Source organism: Danio rerio, chromosome 5 (assembly GCF_052040795.2).
Source record: "Danio rerio strain M-AB ecotype USA chromosome 5, GRCz13ab, whole genome shotgun sequence".
Taxonomy (NCBI): Eukaryota; Metazoa; Chordata; class Actinopteri; order Cypriniformes; family Danionidae; genus Danio; species Danio rerio.
The window spans coordinates 21599341-21614582 of NC_141025.1; the positions used below are offsets into that span (position 1 = coordinate 21599341).

At 36.1% G+C, this 15242-nt stretch overlaps 1 protein-coding gene across 1 annotated transcript in view; it reads left to right on the plus strand.

Moving 5' to 3' along the window:
* The window catches only part of sgsm1a (small G protein signaling modulator 1a), a 766057-nt gene that overhangs the window by 646518 nt on the left and 104297 nt on the right, over positions 1-15242 (plus strand). The gene's annotated exons all lie outside the window — the stretch shown is intronic.

Consider the following 15242-nt stretch of genomic DNA (forward strand, 5'->3'; position numbering starts at 1 on the left):
AAAAATATATGGATATGTATTTTTTTTTATTATTGCTGCTGTAATAGATAAAATATAAATATAGCATTTTATACTGTATGTTAACTTAGGTGTATCATTACAATTGTCTTGGCAATAGAGAAGGAGAGAATAGAAGTTGACCCATGAGAAAATGTCTGTAAGATTAGAGCAGACTGATTTTAATTTTTGAATGATTTTATAGACACTTGATTTTAATGCTCACATTTATACAATATTGACTTGAATATAATTGGATTGTGCTTTATATGCTGTAACTGCTAACATTTCATGTTGATCGTATTACTTTTGACACCAAAGAAAATATTGTCACAGCATAGTAAGTAGGCCATCTATTTTTTTTATGGATTACTGCACTTTTTCATGAATATGAATATGATTATGATGATGATAATGATGATGATTACCGTATTATTATCTCAATACAGAAATATTTCAAATCAATTATACAATTTGTTTATTATATTATTTATATCTTTGTGGGACGTTACATTCTCTCGAGTCGCACTGCCCCCCCAAACACACATGTGATATGAAGGTTAAAGTATTTCATAAAATATTATGAAGGCAAATTAAGTTTTACAAAATAATGAAGCACACAGATACATGATTGATAAAAAGAATTATAAAAATAAGAGTATATCTTGACTTCATGCCAACTTTAAATATTTTTTGTAAGATCATCATATAAATTCAAATGTGAAAAAGAGCTTTTACATTTAAGAAATTAACTTGGCATTCAAATCTTGCTTTTTATAACACATACTGTATGTCAGCACCAACAATATGTGCCGATCTTGTTAAAACTGCAAGCTTCTTTAGACTCACTTATTGCATGCGAAGATTGTCCAGCTTTTTGTAAATTACCCTGTTTGCCAAATGCTAAGGTTCAACCTTATTTGCTAATTATTGACCTACAGCAGGGATGGGCAACTTCGCTCCTAAGGCCACTATCCTTTTATTGACAGCAGCCATCTAAGGAGCCAATTTGTTCAGAATGAGGGGGTCTGTCGTATGTGCAAATGGCATGAAAATTTTGTGCATGTGTGGTCTGAGTTTTGTTTTGATCAGCCTTCAATAGCAGGGACAAATTTAATAAATAGCTAACACTTCCTGACAAAAGTCTTGTTGTCAATCCCAAGTGTAAGAGAGATGAACAATAACTTGACTTAGTTGATCATTTGTAAAAGTGGCAAAAGGTAGATTTTCCAGATGAATCATCTGTTGAACATCTTCCCAATCATCACAAATACTCAGAAAATCTGAAAATCGTGTGGACCCAAGTTTGGTGAAGGAAAAATCCTGGTTTGGGGTTACATTCAGTATAGGGGCATGTGGAGATCTGCTGAGTGGATGGCAACATCAACAGCCTGAGGTATCAAGACATTTGTGTTGCCCATTACATTACAAACCACAGAAGAGGGCAAATTGTTCAGTATAGCGTTCCTTCTCATACTTTAGTCTCCACATCAAAGTTCCTCCAAGCAAAGAAGGTCAAAGTGCTCCAGGATTGGCCAGCCCAGTCACTAAACATGAACATTATTGAGCATGTCTGGGGTAAGATGAAGGAGGAGGCATTGAAGATGAATCCAAAGAATCTTGATAAATTCCTGCAAGAATACTTTCTTTGCCATTCCAGATGACTTTGAGTCAATAAAGTCTTTTGCCTTTTATTTAAGCCATGATCAACTAGAAGTCAAGTTATTATTTGTTGTTCTCTATACTTGGATAGGCGGCAAGACTTTCGTCAAGTAGTGAAGACTGTAGTTATTAAAATTTTGTCACTATGCTTTTTTTTTTAAACTGTACATACCATCAAAATTTCACATGCAGACCCAACACTAAATGCAGTTAAAACTGCATGTAGGAAATATGAAATAAATGAAAAAATCTAATGTACAATTAGACATTATACACCTAAAATGCAATGCATATTAACCAAGTGTGCCGCAAGCCTACGTTTGAGTGAAGGTTTCGGCCGTTAGATCGCCCCCTGGGGGCTGGCTGCAGTACAAGTCATAAAGCCCGCCTCCTCCGTGTTAATGAAGGAGACTTGAGCCCAAATAAAAAAAAATATTACACTTGCAATAAAATGTCCCGAAAGATAGTTCTGGTCGATTAAGGCACTGGTTATTGTGCTGAAATAGGTGCAGATCTTCATTTTTGTAAACAGTTTGTTTTTAGCAGTAATTTAATGCTGGGCGTGTCATCATGATTGACAGCTGTGATTGACAGTTTCTCAAAGCGCGGCGTCTGAGCTTCGGCAGGAGACTGAAGTAGACTGAAATGTTATTATTCGATTTCTGTGTTATTTTACCATGACAAAATGAGTTCAGCAGTAAACTACAGTTTCTGACATACATGATCCTGGTGGAACACTGTTTATTCGCTAAGTTCAGGGCTTTTTTCGGGCTTTATTAGTTTGCTGATACACGCCTAGCCACCCAGATAGCAAAACACAGTTCCGGCTATATTCTCGCCTGCCGGAGACATATCTCTTAGAGCTCAGACTGACTAATGTTACCTCTGCTGGACCTACTCCGGATGCCTGGACTCACTGCCCGATTCCAGTCCGAGTCAATCGAGCCAGATGCGGCGGCCGAGCGAGCCGGTGCTGCCGCATGCGAGCCGGAATCAGCCCGCGACGCCGCGAGTAAGTTATGCGCTGCGGCCTGGAGCTGGCGCGATTGAATATATAAAACCCTCATATTTGTTAACGTTATTACATCCGTTTGTGTTGATATGACAGCAAACGCATGCTGAGAAGTTCGGGGGGCGTAGTTGATTTTACATAAAGCGTTTGATTGGAAGCTCGACTCTGCTCATTTTCGCGGCTCCTCCTCTGGCTCCATCAGACAATCCTTCTGCGCATGTCTGGCTCCAATTTCAGCAGTCTTTTGCGACAGTTTGTGCCCGTCAAGCAGGCGTTTTGCCCTCAAGGCGTTCAATGAGAAAAAGGGCTGTCGCGTCGTCCATATTTTTTACAGTCATTGATATTAACATTAGCAATTAGCATCTGTTAAGGAAAACGGTCTTTTTGATGTGTTTTCTTTACCAATATTTGTGGATCAAGTGAAGTATTAAGAGACATCTGTCCGCATCAATCATAGACTAAAAAATGGCATCAATACACACCGGAACCATATTCTAGCAGCCGTGTCGTCCCAAAGTTGATAATTAACTCTTTGGTCTTCTCTGTGTTGTAGGTTAGTTGTTCCCAGAGTACCAGCCATTCAAGTTCTCCTCTCTGTGTGCTGATTCATTGTTGATGACAAAGTTTATTAATCTGTAATTGCTTATTTTCAATAAATGTGTCAGTAGATTGTCTTGAGTATTACCACTTAAAAGCGATGCTAACAATGATCTTGTGGTTGTCTCAACAGGTATGGGCAGGGCAGGCAAAGAATCAAAGGCCATGGCTGTCTATGCACAGATTCACAATCGGTTACCTTGGAAGAACGTACTCAGACCGTGAGAACAAATGGCGCATCTGAGAAATCTGCAAGCATCCAGTATGACCTTGACATTAAAACAATTTTCATAAAATGATCATTATTTTATATACACTGTTAACCCTTACAGTAGATTATGCAGTAAATAACTGTAAAATAGCCAGTGTTTTGCTGTAATATAAGGAAACAGTATTTTACTGTAAAAGGAGCAGGATTTGTATGAAATTTTGTAGTGCAAAGAATAAATTAAAGTAATTTACTTTATGTACTGATTACAGATAGTAACTGACAATAAATAGCAAATTACTGTTCAACCAATACTGTCCCATCTACTCTGATGGTTTTTGTTGCTATTTATAGAGTCGTGCACTTTAAAGGCAGAAAACAATGATTTAGGCATCACCACACACTCCCACAGGCTGTCTGTCTTATTCTAAACATAAAGGTGTTAGAAAAAGTTTTCAGAAAATACTGGCCCTTTAAGGGAGCCAGGTGTTTGATTTGCTTACTGCTGAATGTGCTCTATTCTCTGTCCATCAATTCAGATGTAACGTCTGATGTTTTAGGCTTTAAATAAGAATCTACAATGAGTAAGTAAAATGTGTTAAAATGTTTTTGAGGGTTTCTAAAATAAGGCTGTTTTTTAAGTTATATTGTTGTTATCTTGAACTGTGTACTTGAAAGCTACATTGTTAGCTAGTTAGCCTCTCCTCATATAACTTCTTAAATTACAGTTGTTTAAGTATATGCATTTATTGGATATTGCATACTGCCATAATGTACAGATGCTAACAGTTGTATGTATCTTTCTGGCAACTAAGCCAAAATTAAATTCCATCATCTCAGTAAGGTAACATGTGCACATCATCACAGGGAATTACAAAAACATGATACACATAGCCATCCACACACAAAAGCTCCACTGTCCGGTCCCAGGTTGTGAGTTTGTTGCTAAGTATTTTTCAGAGCTGTGTTTCCACCTATGAATTTATATTAGAAACAATAAAAAAGTTTGTTGTCATGAGATAAAAGATTGGATCCTTTGGTTTTTCGGTGTTGCCAAGTTTATTTTTGTTTTTCAAACTTTTTAAATTTTTTTTTAAAAGTTTTAAACTTTTTATTGAGATTTGACTCAGTTTTTAATTATTTAAAACTTTAAAATTTTAAATAATTATTTTGTGTTTTTTACTGTTTTCTTTTGCATGGTCAGCATTGAGGAGAGAGTAACACATTTCACTGCAGTACTTTGTGTGTGTGTGTGTGTGTGTGTGTGTGTGTGTGTGTGTGTGTGTGTGTGTGTGTGTGTGTGTGTGTGTGTGTGTGTGTGTGTGTGTGTGTGTGTGTGTGTGTGTGTGTGTGTGTGTGTGTGTGTGTGTGTGTGTGTGTGTGTGTGTGTGTGTGTGTGTGTGTGTGTGTGTGTGTGTGTGTGTGTGTGTGTGTGTGTGTGTGTGATAAATGTTGGCAGTTGCTTTAAAAGTATGCTATATACCATGGGTGCTCAATCCTGTTCCTGGAGATCTACCTTCCTGCGGATTTCAGTTGCTATCCATATGAAACACAGCTAAACCAGTTAATTAGGACCTGAACACAACTTGGTAATTACAGGCAGGTGTGTTTGATATGGGTAGCAACTGAAATCTGCAGGAAGGTAGATCTCCAGGAACAGGATTGAGCACCCCTGCTATATACCATGGGGGTCAAACTCCAACTTCCTGGACAACTGCAGCGCAGCAGAGTTTAGTACCCAACCTGCCTCAACATTACCTGTAGATTTCTAACAAGCCTTAATTAGTTTGATCAGGTGTGTTTAATTAGAGTTACAGCTTAAAGTCCCGGTCACACTGTGCTTTTCCCCTTACAGACTTCCATTCATACGCATGTGAGTACTGCAGACCTGGAATGATAGCTCATGCGACAAATTTCATAATTCGCAGCATTGGTAGTGGTGGGCAAAGTGAGGCTTATTGACGCACTGAAACAGTCGAAGCTTCGAAATGTTTAGAAACCCCACTCTACAGTATTTTTATGTATTGCACTGAAACAGCTTCAGCTAAGAACAGTTGAGCAAATTGAGGCATTAAATCCCACTTTGTATGCCAACACCTTCAGGTAATTTAGAGGAATGGTTAAGGTGTTTGACTACCGTGCGGGGATAGTGGGTTTGAATCCTTGCTGATATTATTGTTTTGAAATGCTTTAATACCAGTTGGTAATGCTTTGCTCTTGTATCGTTTTGTTTCAACATTGGTCTGATTTCCGAATAAACAATTTGTGAATAAATATGTCTTGTTTTGGTCTTAAAACTGGGTTGTTGCTAGATCAGAAACTGTGGCCTGAAGTTATCAAGAATTATTTATATTATTCATTAAATTTCCCATTTATTGTATTTTATTAATGTCTACCTAAACCAACCATCACAGTACTGTAAAATTATTAAGTATAGTTTTACAGTGTTACAAAAATTATGCTATATTGATGGCGTAACTGCAGCTGTATCCTATTTAGGCTACACAAAACAGAAACATGATTAAAATACATGAAACCATGAATTCAGAGTATTTGTCCAAGTCGGGATTCGAACCCAAAACATCATCCGAAGCACAGTATCAGCGTGTACACACACAGTCCGCCAGGCCATAATAAACAGGATTAACAACGACCTTGGCAGCCAAATGAAGATTCGCCAGGTCTTGAAACGCTTTTACGCTGATCCATGCTTTGAATCACTTTAGTCACGTGACCAGGTGTTTCGAAACACTTTAGTCACATGACTTGGGTGCTTCGGATCATGCTTCGGTGCAGTGTTTCGAAACACTTGCGCTTCGGGATCTCGACTCTGTTTCAAAACGTCAGTTTCACGTCAGCCATCCCTAAGCATTGGAAAGTTCAAGCTTGGAGAAGGCTGACAGTGCTTAGATTTTGGACAAAATGCTTGAACCTGCTTGAATTTGAAATTGTAGGGCTCGAAATTGTCCAATCAAAGATCAAAACATGACCTCTCTGGCTTGCTTTTTCAATCTCTAATTATTTAGTTTAATTCCACTACTCGCTTTGTTTAATTCCACTTCGCAGTGCAGTATGATAGAATATTGCATGCTCAAATTATAGTGTGACCGCAGCCTTATTGTGCAGACCTGTAATATGTAAGACAATATTTATATCTGCTGATTTCTTAATTTTGTTATACATTTTCTGTTATTTATTTGTTTGGTGCCAAAACAATAAAATAAATTTGTCTGAAAAAATGTTATGCCTTCTATTTTTAAATAACAGCTAAGAATACTGATTAATTTTAGTAACACTACAATAACTATATATGACATACTATTAATGTGTATGCAGTATAAGGCTGTGATTTGTAACACTACAATACAGTTATTAACTGTACACAGTTTCCAGTTAGTTACCACTGCTGCTCTATTACAGTAATTAACTGGCAACACTGTTGCCAGCTACTCACTGTATCGGTTCAGTTACAGTAAATAACTGGCAACACTGTTGCCAGCCACTCACTGTAATGGTTCAGTTACAGTAATTAACTGGCAACACTGTTGCCAGTTACTTACTGTAACCGAACTGTTAATAAAGATAATTTTTACAATGCAAATAAAATTGATTTTAGCAAACAAATGGCTCAGACCACTACCGGGTTGTGGGGCCCCCTATGGGCAGCGGGGCTCTAAGCAGCTGCTTAGTTCACTTAGAGCAGGGGTCAGCAACCCGCGGCTCTAGAGCCGCATGCGGCTCTTTAGCGCTGCCCTTGTGGCTCCCTGAAGTTTTTTCAAAAATGTTCAAAAAGATGGGGAAGGTTAGTATATATTTTTGTTTTAATGTGATTTCTATAAGAGGACAAACATTTTTAACATTTTCAAATGCTGTAAAAGTGTGTAGGATTAATATTTAATTTCAACATTTCTGTCAACGAAGATTTGCGTCATAGCCTGCGACACAGGTTTCTATTAGCAGGGCGGGATGCCAGGCAGGTGGCTGTTGTAAACAAACCGGGAGATAATAAAGCATGGAAAACCGTTCACAGATGGTGACTACATGAAGTCATTCATCAACATATTAGAACACCTATTTGCAGACTTCAAAAACAAAACCAAGATAATACAAAAAATTAAAGATATACCTCTCTCCGCTAAGACAGTGAAGGAAAGGGCTATTAAAATGGCAGGTAACATCACTGATCAGCAAACCAAGGACATTAATTCAGTGCCAGCATACTCAATTGCCTGTGATGTGACCGATATTCAATGCGCTTTTATGCAGGTATGTGAACTCTGATGGGCCGCAAGAAGAAATGATCAAATTAATATCACTGAAAGACCAGAGGCTGTGCTGAAGTGTGTAAATGACACCAAAATAAACACCAACCACCTGATTTCAGTGGCTATTTAATCATGAAGGCTCATTATGTATTTGTAGCCAACTTAGTCATTTTTATAGTAGGCTAATATAGCTACTATAGATACATACAGCATGTGTTTCCTTCATTATAAGGCTTATATAAAGCTTTACATTTTTTGCGGCTCCAGACATGTTTGTTTTTTGTTTTTTTGGTCCAATATGGCTCTTTCAACATTTTGGGTTGACGACCCCTGACTTAGAGGGAGGGTCGGCTCTGGCTGTATGTTGACTAACGTGCATACCGTGGCTCTTGATGCAGTACATCACAACGACTTGATGTCTCGGTCACAGATGCACCAGTGAGACATGCACCATCAATTTGTTCACTTTTGAACTCTAATGGTTCACCCATAAAGTTGTGTTCATAGCAACATTTTAAGCAAAACTGTGCTTTTAATCAGTGTTATGAAACTGTGGCAGAACAGAAACAAATGGAGGGTGAGTGAGTGATAATTTTTATTTAGAGTGAACTGTTGCTTTAAAGATTTAGTAGCCAGGCTGTATAGCAATGAATAATGTTATTTGGAAACCCTTTTTTAGGTATAATGACTGATCTAATAGTGCTCAAATAAAAACTTCTAAGAGAATATGTACTGTTTTCATCTACAGCAACAAACTATTTTTAAAACAACATATATAAAGAGTTTAGATGCAAAAACCTCTGAATGCTGTCTAAAATTTCCCACTAAATTGAGTACTTTTATCTGTCTCCTGTGTGTATGTTCAGTAATATCACTTTTATGGCATAAAATAAAACCTTTTTCTAGTCTTTAAAGTAAAACATCTCAACATAAACAACGTAAGCTGAGAAAAATGTTAATTTTTTGATGGAAATTTTAGGCGGCACAAGTTTTTGCACCAGAACTCTTCAGATTCTCACACAATCTGCTAATCTCAAGATGAGAGCAGACATGTTTTATATATAAAATCTTTATTCAATTATTCAAACACATTATTTGTTTTAATGTGATGAGATCAAGCTTGTGCTCTGGTTGTTTTCCTACAAAAGCTCTCCATGAAACATGCGTTGGGTCACAGCGACCTCAAGACTAGTTTCCTGTCTTTGTTTATATGGTGTATCAAAGCAATTCTATGATCATTTTCTATTTCTAAAATTAAAACTAGGCTTCCACTTTACATACTGGGGACTGCCAAGTGCCAAACCTGTGACCAATATCCATTGTTGGTCCCAGCATGCAAACATGCCTAATGATGACCAGCGATGCTGGATATTTTCAGCAGGGTAACCAGTTTTATTCTGTTCACGCTACATGAAAGAGGTCCATGATGCAACAAGCAGACACAAAACATCCAGCACTGTGCAGCTTTAAACATGTAAGCCTAAAATTTTGTCTGTAATATTATAGCATGCTTTAAAGCGGTGGTCCAGAGTGTATTTTTAAGGCTTGATTGTTTACAAAGTGTAAAGTAATGTGTGCTCAGGCTTCATTTGTAAAAAAAAAATTATGTTATTTTTGCATATTTGTTAATTAATTATATACAGCTACTCAGCTAACACGAACTGTCATACTTCCTAGTTTTTTCAAAAGCCCTCTCTCAAGAGGCTTTGATTGGTCAGCTAACGTAATGTGCTGTGATTTGTGGATCGGCTCTACATCAACAGGAAAAGCGACACGCCTCTACTAGCTCACGCTTTGCTGTTGTGTAAATACTGTCAGTCAGTGTAGCCGTATCAGTTTGAGCCTGAATCAGTCAGAAGATTGAAAAAAAATCTGCTGAACACAGCTGAACCTCATTCCTGTTATCTAAAATAAACTCTGACAAATGTATTTACATATGTTCATTGCACCCCAGTCCCCAGAACTGAACATCATCAAAAACCTATGGATTGATGACTGAACTGGAGAAATTTTTCAGGAAGATTGGTCCAAAATGTCTTCACCAAAAATTCAGGGACTTACTCTTGGCTATAAGAAGCACCTACAGGCTGTTATTCCAGCAAAAGGTGGCTGTACAAAAGATTGATATCATTATTCTGTTGGGGTGCCAACATTTTTGCACCTCTCTGTTTTTGTTCTGTCTAAAATTGTATTGCATCCGTCGGTGCCAATAGCCTAGTGGTTAGTGCATCGACATTTACAACCCAGGTGCTTGTGGCGACTTGAGTTTGATTCCTGGCTCTAGTACCTTTGCCAATCCTTTCCCTCTCTCTGCCCCCCATACTTTCCTGTCTGTTAGGGTGCTTTCACATTTGGTTCTATTGCCTGGACCGTACCCAAATTAGATTATCCCCCCTTGCCACCTTCTCGGTTGATTTGTGTTTACACTGTCTTTTTTCCTTCTGAACCCCGGTACGCTTGCATCGTTGAGCTGCTGTTTTGTTTATGACTGTTGCTAAGAGACAGTCACGAAAGCAAAGAGCCAAAATGGAAAGACTTCCGCACATCTCGGTCATTTGCTTTTACTGAATCTTATAGTTTTGGACATACAGAAAGCGACTCACGTTCATCTGCCTCAAAAATATTATAAACATTCAGAACATCCAACAGTTTCTGCAGAAGCTGTTTTTGTTTTTTGTTTTGTTTTTTACACACAAACACACACACACACACATACAAACACACACACACACACACACAGACATACACAGACATACAAACACACACGAATGAATGTTATGAAAAAGATAGTTTGTTTTACAGTTGGCGGTTCACTTTAGTTATTTTTGTACGATTGCATTCATATCAGAAGTGAACCATACTAGAGTTCACATGAACTGAACCCCAGACCACCTCTTTAAGGGCGTACTCGAGTAACGTTTACGGGTGCGCACCCGAGTTCGACACATCCACACTAGCTAAACGTATCTTATATGACGTCAAATAAACCCAGGTGCAGACCAAAAGTGCTAGTGTGAAAGCACCCTTAATTTCCACTGTCCTGTCAATAAAGGTGAAAACCCCTAAAAAAAAAATAATATTAATTTTTTCATCTGTTGATTAGATAAATGTTATGTCTGAACTGAAATGTTGCTTTTCCCCTTGGGTATCAAAATGAAATTGCTGATTTGAAAGGCCAGCAGGCTATGGCTTGCAATTATGAAATTTATGAGGGGTGCCCAAAACTTTTCAAGGTTCGTACGGGTGCTGGAAATCCTGGAAAATGCTAGATTTTTAATATAGTGTTTTCAAGCTTAGGAAAGTGCTTAGATTTTGGACAAAATGCTTGAACCTGCTTGAATTTGAAATTGTAGGGCTCGAAATTGAAACCGTTTTGGTTGCATATGCACCCAAAATTTTATTTATGCAAGCACAACATAAATTTGGGAGCATTTGAGCAAGTGCATAAAATTGTGGCCATGCGACCAGTTATTACAGCAAAATGTTCCCCCCATGCGGGTATTTAGGAGGCGCGCAAAACATATCATAAATTAACCAATACATCAATCATTCAAAATCACCATCTCAGCATGATGTTCTAAGCATCCAATTAAAGCTAAACCAGCATCAGAGAATACAGTCTAAAAATGCTTTTTCAAAATTTACAGTATTTAAATGTCAACTTCACAGGACGTGAGATTTAGTGACAACTATAACACATCAGTGTCTCATAATACTTCACGTTCACATTCAAAATTGTTAGTCACAGTCATACACTGTACAATATGCAGTGAAATGCTTATGTTTGTTATGTTACAAAGGATAAAAAAAATACCTTGAGGACAGTTTAATATATAGGTCAGCATATGAGTATGACATATGGTATAAGTGTATTTGTGTGGGAGTAGGTGTGAATGTGGGTGTGAACGAGAGGTTAGCTAAAACAAAATTTCCTGTAAGTAGTCTAAAGTTTTGGTTGATGGTACTCTCATAAGGCCCTTCCTCTCAATGCGAGCTAGTGGGAAGCTGAATCTGCATTGAATGTGAAAGGTGCTTTTGGACAGATAAGGTATGTCAAACTATCTATCTTTATTATATTGTGTTTCATTCTTACGACAAAAATAAATTTGAAGACATATATACGAGCTTGAAGCCTGTGGTCAGATTAAAATGGCTTCACTGACCCATTTTACTCAGTTCAGAACAAGACTCAGCAGATTATTTACAAAAATGCTCATATATTTCAAGAAATGTGTAATATGAAGAGTATGGTTGTGGCATGTGTAGATCTAGAACTAGAGGACATTTATCATGACTTAGTTCAGTGGATGCCAACACTCAGTATTTTGACTCATACCGCATATCTCAAAGAATTGAAGAAGTTAACAAACAGCATATATTATAAACATTTTATTGCTCTAGTTAATACAAAGATAGACTCTCTATGTTTGATTTCCTTTTTTATATACATGATTATGTTGTCGAACTGTTGTACAAACACAATTTCACACTCAAAGCGCTGTGATGTGGCAAATCGTCACTGGTGGGACACAAAGACACTCAGCTTGTGGCCTTGTGCCAAAGTACGCATCCCACCAGTGCCGATATACAACTATATCACACTGCTGCTCGTGTGATACTGCTCATATATTAGACAGGGATTCATATATTGCAAGTTTAATATATAATATTGAAAGTTAAATGTTTTATGCTGTTCTGTTTTGAGGAAATGTGTAAATAGTTCCTAAAAACTTTACTTAGCTCCAGATCCTTTACATCAAAAATGACTAGTTTCACTTACTAGTTATGTCTATTTTAACACCCTAGATAGAAAATTGGAATTTACCAGTATTGCAAGTGTTTTATTCATACTGAAACTAAGTTGAAATGAAGACTATAGTTCTCAACACCTAAAGACATGGCAGTGAAAAAAAGAAATCCTTAAATTGTGAAGATAATTGATTCATCAATTTTTTATTCTAAATAAATATTTAATACTTCTATTGACACAACAGTCTAGAGGGTCTACAGATATTCATGTTTTAGTTGAACTCAAGTGCTCGAACAGGGCATAAGGTAACTGATATTCTTTAAAAATGAAGACATGTTGACAGGTTTAAGTGAGTAAAAGCAAAACACACAGAGATATAGAATATAGAAAAATGATGAAATATATGCAAATTACATATATGAGATGCAAGTTTACATTTGGATTTTACATATTTTAAATGGAAACTCTAAATATATACATATGTGTTTGTATATGGTCATACAGTTGAAATCAGAATTATTACTTCCCCTTCCCCCCTGTTTAGTTTTCCCCTAATTTCTGTTTAGCTGAGAGAAGATTTTTAGAACACATTTCTAAACATAATAATTTTTAGAACTTATTTATAATAACTTATTTATTTTGTCTTTGCCATAATGACAGTAAATACTATTTGACTGGATATTTTCAAGACACTTCTATACAGCTTATAATGACATTTAAAGGCTTAACTAGGTTAATTAGGTTAACTAGGAAGGTTAGGGTAATTAGGCAAGTTATTGTATAACGATTGTTTGTTCTGTAGACTATTGGAAAATATATAGCATAAAGGGGCTAATGTTGACCTTAAAAGGTTTTTAAAAATTTGAAAACTGCTTTTATTCTAGCAAAAATAAAACAAATAAGACTTTCTCCAGAAGAAAAAATATTATAGACATACTGTAAAAATGTCCTTGCTCTGTTAAACATAATTTGGGAAAAGTTTAAAATAGAACAAAAAAATTCAAAGGAGGGCTATTAAATCTGACTTCAACTGTATATGAAGACACTTTTAAAATTATAATTAATATATTAGAAGATATATGAATGATTTAATGGTCAAAAAACCCTCCTGTGATTTTTTCCTGCTGTGAATTTCCCAAATAATGATTAATAGAGCATGGAAATTTTCACAGTATTTCCAGCCTTATCTCACGAGAAAACGTAAGTATTTTACGTTTTGGCAGTTTAGTGGCTAATTCGTACGAATTCGTATGAGTTCAGTCGTAAGAAAATGTAAGATTTTAAAAAGGAGGTGTGGCACCTAACCCCACCCCTAAACCCAACCGTCATTGGGGGATACGCAAATCGTACTAAAATGTACGAATTAGATCGTACGAATTTGTATGAATTGGCCACTAAATGAAAAAGTTACGAATTGCGGTGAGATTGTGTTGGTATTTCCTATAACGTTTTTTTCTTCTAGAAAAAGTCTTATTTGTTTTTTTTCAGCTAGGATAAAAGCAATTTTACTTAAAAAAAATTAAAGTCAAAATTATTATGCCTCTGATAATAATAATTTATTTTTCGATAGTTTACAGAACAATCCACTGTTATACAATGACTTGCTTAATAACCTAGTTTGCCTAATAAACCTATTTAAACCTTTAAATGAAACTTTTAGCTGATTACTAGTATCTTGAAAAATATCTAGTAAAATATTGTTTACTGTCATCATGAGAAAGATTGAATAAAATAGTTATTAGAAATGAGTTATTAAAACTATTATGATTAGAAATGTGTTAAAAATATCTTTCCGTTGAACAGAAATTGGGGAAAAAATATTTAGCAAGGCTAATAATTCAGGAGAGCTAGTAAATCTAACTTTAACTGTATATAAGCGGCCATTTTGATCTTTTATAAATGTGAAATTCAAATATGAACTTGTTTGTCATATATGTAATTTGCATATATTGTCATATATCATATTTGTAGGAAGACACAGTACCTTTAATGGCCTGTAGATGACAATACTTTATCTGTTGTAGAAATAAACAGAGGTGGGAAAAACTGCAAGTACTCACAAGTGATTGCAAAACTAGCCACAAATTTCCTGTTGTAAAGTGCATGCAGTTAACATTAAAATGTTGTCATGAACAAAAATGTTTTCAAAATATCGACTAATATTCTATCAGAAAATTGCACAAATTTTGGTCATGTAAGGACATCTGTCTTTGTGAATGAGGGAAGCATCAAAATCTCCAAATCTTTTCATCTAGTGAATGATTTGAAATCCCCTATGAAATCCAACAAAAGCTTTTTTTGTTCAGTGTTGTTTATCATACTCTTATAGCTGAATGCTAGTATCTTGAATAACATCTAGAAAATATAATACACATCATTGCAAAGATAAAAATAAATAATTTATTAGATACACTAAAAGCTGAATTTTTAATGTTTTTATTCCATTAAACTGAAAAGACTCTTTATAAAAAAAGCCAAGAGTTAATGTTGGCCAAGTAAAGTATTTTGCCCTTAAGTTAATAAAACAAGGTCCAAAAAGCAGAGTAAACATATTTACTCAAAACTGTTTTTAACTGTAAGAGGAAGGCTTTGAAACCCCCTGTGAAATCCAAAAACAGCTTTTTGATCAATGTTGTTTCTCATACTCTGAAATGCAATGACATAAAAAAATGGGATGGGAAACAGGGTGTAGTCAAGAAACAAAGACACAAGGGGGTAAACTTCCTTCCTATTCCTTAGACAAAAATAGTA